We start from the raw sequence: 11,733 nt of genomic DNA on the forward strand, positions 1-11,733 counted from the left end.
TTCGTGGCTCGCAGCGCAGCCTAAAACATTTTTTAATGAGGGAACACAAAAGCTTGTTGCCAGACGTACAAAGTGTAGTGAAAAATAATGTATTTGTCTTTTCTGAAAGTTGATCAAAATAAATTCTGCAGCCAGAGTGCGGAAAATGTTTGACACCCTCGTATAAGCAGCTGTTGTCATAGGAAACCTCATCTCTCTACTGACACCCCCCATCTCTCCGCTGACCCCTTCCCCTCATTGCTCCACTTACACCCTCCACGTCTCCGCTGACGCCCCACTGACCCGCTCCCGTCATGTTTCCACTGACATCCCCCCTCATCTCTCTACCGACACCCACTCATCTCTCCACTTACACCCCCAGCTGACCGGATCCCCTCATGTCTCCACTGACACCCCCTTCAACTCTCCTCTCCGCTGACACCCCCTCATCTCCCTGCTGACACCCCCCTCATCTCTCCACTAACACCCCCCTCATATCATGTCTCCGCTGACACCCTCCCTCATGTCTTCGCTGACAGCCCCCAGCTCATCTCTCCGCTGACAGCCCCCAGCTCATCTCTCCGCTGACAGCCCCCAGCTCATCTCTCCGCTGACAGCCCCCAGCTCATCTCTCCGCTGACAGCCCCCAGCTCATCTCTCCACTGACAGCCCATCATCTCTCCACTGACAGCCCCCATCTCCTGTCTCCGCTGACACCCCCCCCTCATCTCATGCCTCTGCCGACACCCCCTCATCTCCCTGCTGACACCCCCCATCTCATCCCTCCGCTGACACCCCCACATCTCTGCGCTGACAACTGCCTAATGCCTTTGCTGACACCCCGCCATCTCATGTCTGCGCTTAAAACAGTGTCCCCTATCCGTGATCACATCCTGTCTCCCCCCGGACACCTTAGTTACAATGTAAACTCTTCCCCCTGACACCAACTAAATCACCACGTCACATTCCCCCGCAGTCCCCCTATAACACCCTCTCCATCTATCCCCCGCAGTCCCCCCATAACACCCTCTCCGTCCATCCCACGCACTCCCCTATAACACCCTCTCCGTCTATCCCCCGCACTCCCCTATAACACCCTCTCCGTCTATCCCCCGCACTCCCCTATAACACCCTCTCCGTCTATCCCCCGCAGTCCCCCTATAACACCCTCTCCGTCTATCCCCCGCAGTCCCCTATAACACCCTCTCCGTCTATCCCCCGCACTCCCCTATAACACCCTCTCCGTCTATCCCCCGCACTCCCCTATAACACCCTCTCCGTCTATCCCCCGCACTCCCCTATAACACCCTCTCCGTCTATCCCACGCAGTCCCCCTATAACACCCTCTCCGTCTATCCCACGCAGTCCCCCTATAACACCCTCTCCGTCTATCCCCCGCAGTCCCCCTATAACACCCTCTCCGTCTATCCCCCGCAGTCCCCCCATAACACCCTCTCCGTCTATCCCCCGAAGTCCCCCCATAACACCCTCTCCGTCTATCCCCCGCAGTCCCCCTATAACACCCTCTCCGTCTATCCCCCGCAGTCCCCCTATAACACCCTCTCCGTCTATCCCCCGCAGTCCCCCTATAACACCCTCTCCGTCTATCCCCCGCAGTCCGCCTATAACACCCTCTCCGTCTATCCCCCGCAGTCCCCTATAACACCCTCTCCGTCTATCCCCCGCAGTCCCCCTATAACACCCTCTCCGTCTATCCCCCGCAGTCCCCTATAACACCCTCTCCGTCTATCCCCCGCAGTCCCCCTATAACACCCTCTCCGTCTATCCCCCGCACTCCCCTATAACACCCTCTCCGTCTATCCCCCGCAGTCCCCTATAACACCCTCTCCGTCTATCCCCTGCAGTCCCCCTATAACACCCTCTCCGTCTATCCCCCGCACTCCCCTATAACACCCTCTCCGTCTATCCCCAGCAGTCCCCTATAACACCCTCTCCGTCTATCCCCCTATAACACCCTCTCCGTCTATCCCCCGCAGTCCCCCTATAACACCCTCTCCGTCTATCCCCGCAGTCCCCCTATAACACCCTCTCCGTCTATCCCCGCAGTCCCCCTATAACACCCTCTCCGTCTATCCCCCTATAACACCCTCTCCGTCTATCCCCCGCAGTCCCCCTATAACACCCTCTCCGTCTATCCCCGCAGTCCCCCTATAACACCCTCTCCGTCTATCCCCGCAGTCCCCCTATAACACCCTCTCCGTCTATCCCCCGCACTCCCCTATAACACCCTCTCCGTCTATCCCCCGCAGTCCCCCTATAACACCCTCTCCGTCTATCCCCCGCAGTCCCCTATAACACCCTCTCCGTCTATCCCCCGCAGTCCCCTATAACACCCTCTCCGTCTATCCCCCGCAGTCCCCCTATAACACCCTCTCCGTCTATCCCCGCAGTCCCCTATAACACCCTCTCCGTCTATCCCCCGCACTCCCCTATAACACCCTCTCCGTCTATCCCCCGCAGTCCCCTATAACACCCTCTCCGTCTATCCCCCGCAGTCCCCTATAACACCCTCTCCGTCTATCCCCCGCACTCCCCTATAACACCCTCTCCGTCTATCCCCCGCACTCCCCTATAACACCCTCTCCGTCTATCCCCTGCAGTCCCCCTATAACACCCTCTCCGTCTATCCCCCGCACTCCCTTATAACACCCTCTCCGTCTATCCCCCGCAGTCCCCCTATAACACCCTCTCCGTCTATCCCCTGCAGTCCCCAATAACACCCTCTCTGTCTATCCCCTGCAGTCCCCCCATAACACCCTCTCCGTCTATCCCCTGCAGTCCCCCTATAACACCCTCTCCGTCTATCCCCCGCAGTCCCTCTATAACACCCTCTCCGTCTATCCCCCGCAGTCCCCTATAACACCCTCTCCGTCTATCCCCCGCAGTCCCCCTATAACACCCTCTCCGTCTATCCCCCGCACTCCCCTATAACACCCTCTCCGTCTATCCCCCGCAGTCCCCTATAACACCCTCTCCGTCTATCCCACGCAGTCCCCTATAACACCCTCTCCGTCTATCCCCCGCAGTCCCCCTATAACACCCTCTCCGTCTATCCCCCGCACTCCCCTATAACACCCTCTCCGTCTATCCCCCGCAGTCCCCCTATAACACCCTCTCCGTCTATCCCCCGCACTCCCCTATAACACCCTCTCCGTCTATCCCCCGCAGTCCCCTATAACACCCTCTCCGTCTATCCCCTGCAGTCCCCCTATAACACCCTCTCCGTCTATCCCCCGCACTCCCCTATAACACCCTCTCCGTCTATCCCCAGCAGTCCCCTATAACACCCTCTCCGTCTATCCCCCTATAACACCCTCTCCGTCTATCCCCCGCAGTCCCCCTATAACACCCTCTCCGTCTATCCCCGCAGTCCCCCTATAACACCCTCTCCGTCTATCCCCGCAGTCCCCCTATAACACCCTCTCCGTCTATCCCCCTATAACACCCTCTCCGTCTATCCCCCGCAGTCCCCCTATAACACCCTCTCCGTCTATCCCCTGCAGTCCCCAATAACACCCTCTCCGTCTATCCCCGCAGTCCCCCCATAACACCCTCTCCGTCTATCCCCTGCAGTCCCCCTATAACACCCTCTCCGTCTATCCCCCGCAGTCCCTCTATAACACCCTCTCCGTCTATCCCCCGCAGTCCCCTATAACACCCTCTCCGTCTATCCCCCGCAGTCCCCCTATAACACCCTCTCCGTCTATCCCCCGCACTCCCCTATAACACCCTCTCCGTCTATCCCCCGCAGTCCCCCTATAACACCCTCTCCGTCTATCCCCGCAGTCCCCCTATAACACCCTCTCCGTCTATCCCCGCAGTCCCCCTATAACACCCTCTCCGTCTATCCCCCTATAACACCCTCTCCGTCTATCCCCCGCAGTCCCCCTATAACACCCTCTCCGTCTATCCCCTGCAGTCCCCAATAACACCCTCTCCGTCTATCCCCTGCAGTCCCCCTATAACACCCTCTCCGTCTATCCCCCGCAGTCCCTCTATAACACCCTCTCCGTCTATCCCCCGCACTCCCCTATAACACCCTCTCCGTCTATCCCCCGCAGTCCCCCCATAACACCCTCTCCGTCTATCCCCCGCACTCCCCTATAACACCCTCTCCGTCTATCCCCAGCAGTCCCCTATAACACCCTCTCCGTCTATCCCCCTATAACACCCTCTCCGTCTATCCCCCGCAGTCCCCCTATAACACCCTCTCCATCTATCCCCGCAGTCCCCCTATAACACCCTCTCCGTCTATCCCCGCAGTCCCCCTATAACACCCTCTCCGTCTATCCCCGCAGTCCCCCTATAACACCCTCTCCGTCTATCCCCCTATAACACCCTCTCCGTCTATCCCCCGCAGTCCCCCTATAACACCCTCTCCGTCTATCCCCTGCAGTCCCCAATAACACCCTCTCCGTCTATCCCCGCAGTCCCCCCATAACACCCTCTCCGTCTATCCCCTGCAGTCCCCCTATAACACCCTCTCCGTCTATCCCCCGCAGTCCCTCTATAACACCCTCTCCGTCTATCCCCCGCAGTCCCCTATAACACCCTCTCCGTCTATCCCCCGCAGTCCCCCTATAACACCCTCTCCGTCTATCCCCCGCACTCCCCTATAACACCCTCTCCGTCTATCCCCCGCAGTCCCCCTATAACACCCTCTCCGTCTATCCCCGCAGTCCCCCTATAACACCCTCTCCGTCTATCCCCGCAGTCCCCCTATAACACCCTCTCCGTCTATCCCCCTATAACACCCTCTCCGTCTATCCCCCGCAGTCCCCCTATAACACCCTCTCCGTCTATCCCCTGCAGTCCCCAATAACACCCTCTCCGTCTATCCCCCGCAGTCCCCCTATAACACCCTCTCCGTCTATCCCCCGCACTCCCCTATAACACCCTCTCCGTCTATCCCCCGCAGTCCCCTATAACACCCTCTCCGTCTATCCCCTGCAGTCCCCCTATAACACCCTCTCCGTCTATCCCCCGCACTCCCCTATAACACCCTCTCCGTCTATCCCCAGCAGTCCCCTATAACACCCTCTCCGTCTATCCCCCGCAGTCCCCCTATAACACCCTCTCCGTCTATCCCCGCAGTCCCCCTATAACACCCTCTCCGTCTATCCCCGCAGTCCCCCTATAACACCCTCTCCGTCTATCCCCCTATAACACCCTCTCCGTCTATCCCCCGCAGTCCCCCTATAACACCCTCTCCGTCTATCCCCTGCAGTCCCCAATAACACCCTCTCCGTCTATCCCCGCAGTCCCCCCATAACACCCTCTCCGTCTATCCCCTGCAGTCCCCCTATAACACCCTCTCCGTCTATCCCCCGCAGTCCCTCTATAACACCCTCTCCGTCTATCCCCCGCAGTCCCCTATAACACCCTCTCCGTCTATCCCCCGCAGTCCCCCTATAACACCCTCTCCGTCTATCCCCGCAGTCCCCCTATAACACCCTCTCCGTCTATCCCCCGCAGTCCCTCTATAACACCCTCTCCGTCTATCCCCCGCAGTCCCCTATAACACCCTCTCCGTCTATCCCCCGCAGTCCCCCTATAACACCCTCTCCGTCTATCCCCCGCACTCCCCTATAACACCCTCTCCGTCTATCCCCCTATAACACCCTCTCCGTCTATCCCCCGCAGTCCCCCTATAACACCCTCTCCGTCTATCCCCTGCAGTCCCCAATAACACCCTCTCCGTCTATCCCCTGCAGTCCCCCTATAACACCCTCTCCGTCTATCCCCCGCAGTCCCCCTATAACACCCTCTCCGTCTATCCCCCGCAGTCCCCCTATAACACCCTCTCCGTCTATCCCCGCAGTCCCCCTATAACACCCTCTCCGTCTATCCCCCTATAACACCCTCTCCGTCTATCCCCCGCAGTCCCCCTATAACACCCTCTCCGTCTATCCCCCGCAGTCCCTCTATAACACCCTCTCCGTCTATCCCCCGCACTCCCCTATAACACCCTCTCCGTCTATCCCCCGCAGTCCCCCCATAACACCCTCTCCGTCTATCCCCCGCCTTGTCACCTACGCAGTGGCCATAGACAGTCCCCGCCAGCGCCCGGACACAGTCACAGCGTCCTCCCCCGCCAGGTCCCGGAGACACAGACGAGCTGAGCCCCCTGTACACTCACCCGCTGACGCACCGAGTCCGCCCCGATCCTACACAGCCCGATCACCGGTGCCAGCCGCCATCTTGTGACACTTCCTCCTTCCTCCGCCTGACAGCGCGTGACGTCACCACGCCCAGCACACGTGACACATGGAGCTACACACAGTGACTGGAGATGATGGGAGGGTGACACATGGAGCTACACACGGTGACTGGAGATGCCGGGAGGGTGACACATGGAGCTACACACAGTGACTGGAGATGATGGGGGGGTGACACATGGAGCTACACACGGTGAGTGGAGATGCTGGGAGGGTGACACATGGAGCTACACACAGTGACTGGAGATTGTGGGAGGGTGACACATGGAGCTACACACGGTGACTGGAGATGCTGGGAGGGTGTCACATGGAGCTACACACAATGACTGGAAATGCTGGGAGGGTGACACATGGAGCTACACACAGTGACTGGAGATTGTGGGAGGGTGACACCTGGAGCTACACACAGTGACGGGATTCTGGGAGGGTGACACATGGAGGTACACACGGTGACTGGAGATGCTGGGTGGTGACACATGGAGCTACACACAGTGACTGGAGATGCTGGGAGGGGGACACATGGAGCTACACACAGTGACTGGAGATGCCGGGAGGGTGACAGATGGAGCTACACACGGTGACTGGAGATGCTGGAAGGGTGACACATGGAGCTACACACAGTGAGTGGAGATGCTGGGAGGGGGACACATGGAGCTACACACGGTGACTGGAGATGCTGGGAGGTGGACACATGGAGCTACACACGGTGACTGGAGATGCTGGGAGGGTGACACATGGAGCTACACACAGTGACTGGAGATGATGGGAGGGTGACACATGGAGCTACACACGGTGAGTGGAGATGCTGGGAGGGTGACACATGGAGCTACACACAGTGACTGGAGATTGTGGGAGGGTGACACATGGAGCTACACACGGTGACTGGAGATGCTGGGAGGGTGTCACATGGAGCTACACACAATGACTGGAAATGCTGGGAGGGTGACACATGGAGCTACACACAGTGACTGGAGATGATGGGAGGGTGACACATGGAGCTACACACAGTGACTGGAGATGCCAGGAGGGTGACACATGGAGCTACACACAGTGACTGGAGATGATGGGAGGGTGATACCTGGAGCTACACACGGTGAGTGGAGATGCTGGGAGGGTGACACATGGAGCTACACACAGTGACTGGAGATGATGGGAGGGTGACACGTGGAGCTACACACAGTGAGTGGAGATGCTGGGAGGGTGACACATGGAGCTACACACAGTGACTGGAGATTGTGGGAGGGTGACACCTGGAGCTACACACAGTGACTGGGGATTCTGGGAGGGTGACACATGGAGGTACACACAGTGACTGGAGATGCTGGGTGGTGACACATGGAGCTACACACAGTGACTGGAGATGCTGGGTGGTGACACATGGAGCTACACACAGTGACTGGAGATGCTGGGAGGGGGACACATGGAGCTACACACAGTGACTGGAGATGCCGGGAGGGTGACAGATGGAGCTACACACGGTGACTGGAGATGCTGGGAGGGTGACACATGGAGCTACACACAGTGAGTGGAGATGCTGGGAGGGGGACACATGGAGCTACACACGGTGACTGGAGATGCTGGGAGGTGGACACATGGAGCTACACACGGTGACTGGAGATGCCGGGAGGGTGACACATGGAGCTACACACAGTGACTGGAGATGATGGGAGGGTGACACATGGAGCTACACACGGTGAGTGGAGATGCTGGGAGGGTGACACATGGAGCTACACACAGTGACTGGAGATTGTGGGAGGGTGACACATGGAGCTACACACGGTGACTGGAGATGCTGGGAGGGTGTCACATGGAGCTACACACAATGACTGGAAATGCTGGGAGGGTGACACATGGAGCTACACACAGTGACTGGAGATGATGGGAGGGTGACACATGGAGCTACACACAGTGACTGGAGATGCCAGGAGGGTGACACATGGAGCTACACACAGTGACTGGAGATGATGGGAGGGTGATACCTGGAGCTACACACGGTGAGTGGAGATGCTGGGAGGGTGACACATGGAGCTACACACAGTGACTGGAGATGATGGGAGGGTGACACGTGGAGCTACACACAGTGAGTGGAGATGCTGGGAGGGTGACACATGGAGCTACACACAGTGACTGGAGATTGTGGGAGGGTGACACCTGGAGCTACACACAGTGACTGGGGATTCTGGGAGGGTGACACATGGAGGTACACACAGTGACTGGAGATGCTGGGTGGTGACACATGGAGCTACACACAGTGACTGGAGATGCTGGGAGGGACACACATGGAGCTACACACGGTGACTGGAGATGCCGGGAGGGGGACACATGGAGCTACACACGGTGACTGGAGATGCCGGGAGGGTGACACATGGAGCTACACACAGTGACTGGAGATGATGGGGGGGTGACACATGGAGCTACACACGGTGAGTGGAGATGCTGGGAGGGTGACACATGGAGCTACACACAGTGACTGGAGATTGTGGGAGGGTGACACATGGAGCTACACACGGTGACTGGAGATGCTGGGAGGGTGTCACATGGAGCTACACACAATGACTGGAAATGCTGGGAGGGTGACACATGGAGCTACACACAGTGACTGGAGATGATGGGAGGGTGACACATGGAGCTACACACAGTGACTGGAGATGCCAGGAGGGTGACACATGGAGCTACACACAGTGACTGGAGATGATGGGAGGGTGACACCTGGAGCTACACACGGTGAGTGGAGATGCTGGGAGGGTGACACATGGAGCTACACACAGTGACTGGAGATGATGGGAGGGTGACACGTGGAGCTACACACGGTGAGTGGAGATGCTGGGAGGGTGACACATGGAGCTACACACAGTGACTGGAGATTGTGGGAGGGTGACACCTGGAGCTACACACAGTGACGGGATTCTGGGAGGGTGACACATGGAGGTACACACAGTGACTGGAGATGCTGGGTGGTGACACATGGAGCTACACACAGTGACTGGAGATGCTGGGAGGGGGACACATGGAGCTACACACAGTGACTGGAGATGCCGGGAGGGTGACAGATGGAGCTACACACGGTGACTGGAGATGCTGGGAGGGTGACACATGGAGCTACACACAGTGAGTGGAGATGCTGGGAGGGGGACACATGGAGCTACACACGGTGACTGGAGATGCTGGGAGGTGGACACATGGAGCTACACACGGTGACTGGAGATGCCGGGAGGGTGACACATGGAGCTACACACAGTGACTGGAGATGATGGGAGGGTGACACATGGAGCTACACACGGTGAGTGGAGATGCTGGGAGGGTGACACATGGAGCTACACACAGTGACTGGAGATTGTGGGAGGGTGACACATGGAGCTACACACGGTGACTGGAGATGCTGGGAGGGTGTCACATGGAGCTACACACAATGACTGGAAATGCTGGGAGGGTGACACATGGAGCTACACACAGTGACTGGAGATGATGGGAGGGTGACACATGGAGCTACACACAGTGACTGGAGATGCCAGGAGGGTGACACATGGAGCTACACACAGTGACTGGAGATGATGGGAGGGTGATACCTGGAGCTACACACGGTGAGTGGAGATGCTGGGAGGGTGACACATGGAGCTACACACAGTGACTGGAGATGATGGGAGGGTGACACGTGGAGCTACACACAGTGAGTGGAGATGCTGGGAGGGTGACACATGGAGCTACACACAGTGACTGGAGATTGTGGGAGGGTGACACCTGGAGCTACACACAGTGACTGGGGATTCTGGGAGGGTGACACATGGAGGTACACACAGTGACTGGAGATGCTGGGTGGTGACACATGGAGCTACACACAGTGAGTGGAGATGCTGGGAGGGGGACACATGGAGCTACACACAGTGACTGGAGATGCCGGGAGGGTGACAGATGGAGCTACACACGGTGACTGGAGATGCTGGGAGGGTGACACATGGAGCTACACACAGTGAGTGGAGATGCTGGGAGGGGGACACATGGAGCTACACACGGTGACTGGAGATGCTGGGAGGGGGACACATGGAGCTACACACGGTGACTGGAGATGCCGGGAGGGTGACACATGGAGCTACACACAGTGACTGGAGATGATGGGAGGGTGACACATGGAGCTACACACAGTGACTGGAGATGCTGGGAGGGTGACACATGGAGCTACACACAGTGACTGGAGATGATGGGAGGATGACACATGGAGCTACACACGGTGAGTGGAGATGCTGGGAGGGTGACACATGGAGCTACACAGAGTGACTGGAGATTGTGGGAGGGTGACACATGGAGCTACACACAGTGACTGGAGATGCTGGGAGGGTGTCACATGGAGCTACACACAATGACTGGAGATGCTGGGAGGATGACACCTGGAGCTACACACAGTGACTGGGGATGCTGGGAGGGGGACACATGGAGCTACACACAGTGACTGGAGATTCTGGGAGGGGGACACATGGAGGTACACACAGTGACTGGAGATGCTGGGAGGGGGACACATGGAGGTACACACAGTGACTGGGGATGCTGGGAGGGTGACACATGGAGCTACACACAGTGAGTGGAGATGCTGGGAGGGGGACACATGGAGCTACACACGGTGACTGGAGATGCTGGGAGGGGGACACATGGAGCTACACACGGTGACTGGAGATGCCGGGAGGGTGACAGATGGAGCTACACAGTGACTGGAGATGCTGGGAGGGTGACACATGGAGCTACACACAGTGACTGGAGATGCTGGGAGGGTGACACATGGAGCTACCCACAGTGACTGGAGATGCTGGGAGGGTGACACATGGAGCTACACACAGTGACTGGAGATGATGGGAGGGTGACACATGGAGCTACACACAGTGACTGGGGATGCTGGGAGGGTGACAGATGGAGCTACACACAGTGACTGGAGATGTTGGGAGGGGGACACATGGAGGTACACACAGTGACTGGGGATGCTGGGAGGGTGACAGATGGAGCTACACACAGTGACTGGAGATGCTGGGAGGGGGGACACATGAAGCTACACACAGTGACTGGGGATGCTGGGAGGGTGACACATGGAGCTACACACAGTGACTGGAGATGCTGGGAGGGGGACACATGGAGGTACACACAGTGACTGGAGATGCTGGGAGGGGGACACATGGAGCTACACACAGTGACTGGAGATGCTGGGAGGGGGGACACATGAAGCTACACAGAGTGACTGGAGATGCCAGGAGGGGGACACATGGAGCTACACACAGTGACTGGAGATGCTGGGAGGGGGGACACATGAAGCTACACACAGTGACTGGAGATGCCAGGAGGGTGACAAATGGAGCTGCACACAGTAACTGGAGATGCTGGGTGGTGACACATGGAGCTGCCATCACCTGTGTTAAAAAGTATCTGCTCTTCAATTAGTCAGTTCTGCACAGGTGACTGCATACATAAATTAAGTGGGCAGTCTAGGAGCAGAGTATTGTGTATCTGGTGGAAGGGGTCATGTTGGAGGGTATCA

The 11,733-nt window shown here is 57.8% G+C and overlaps 1 protein-coding gene across 1 annotated transcript in view; it reads right to left on the minus strand.

The window, feature by feature from the left end:
* Positions 1–6,286, minus strand: part of UBAP1 (ubiquitin associated protein 1) — a 45,074-nt gene extending 38,788 nt beyond the window's left edge. Inside the window, exon 1 of the mRNA XM_088442398.1 lies at positions 6,140–6,286. The gene's annotated coding sequence lies outside the window, so the exon portion shown is untranslated. The remainder of the gene's footprint in view (positions 1–6,139) is intronic.
* Between the last annotated feature and the right edge of the window lie 5,447 nt (positions 6,287–11,733).

The sequence above is a fragment of the Taudactylus pleione genome, unplaced genomic scaffold (genome assembly GCF_031769625.1).
Source record: "Taudactylus pleione unplaced genomic scaffold, aTauple2 ptg000311l, whole genome shotgun sequence".
NCBI classification, from domain to species: Eukaryota; Metazoa; Chordata; class Amphibia; order Anura; family Myobatrachidae; genus Taudactylus; species Taudactylus pleione.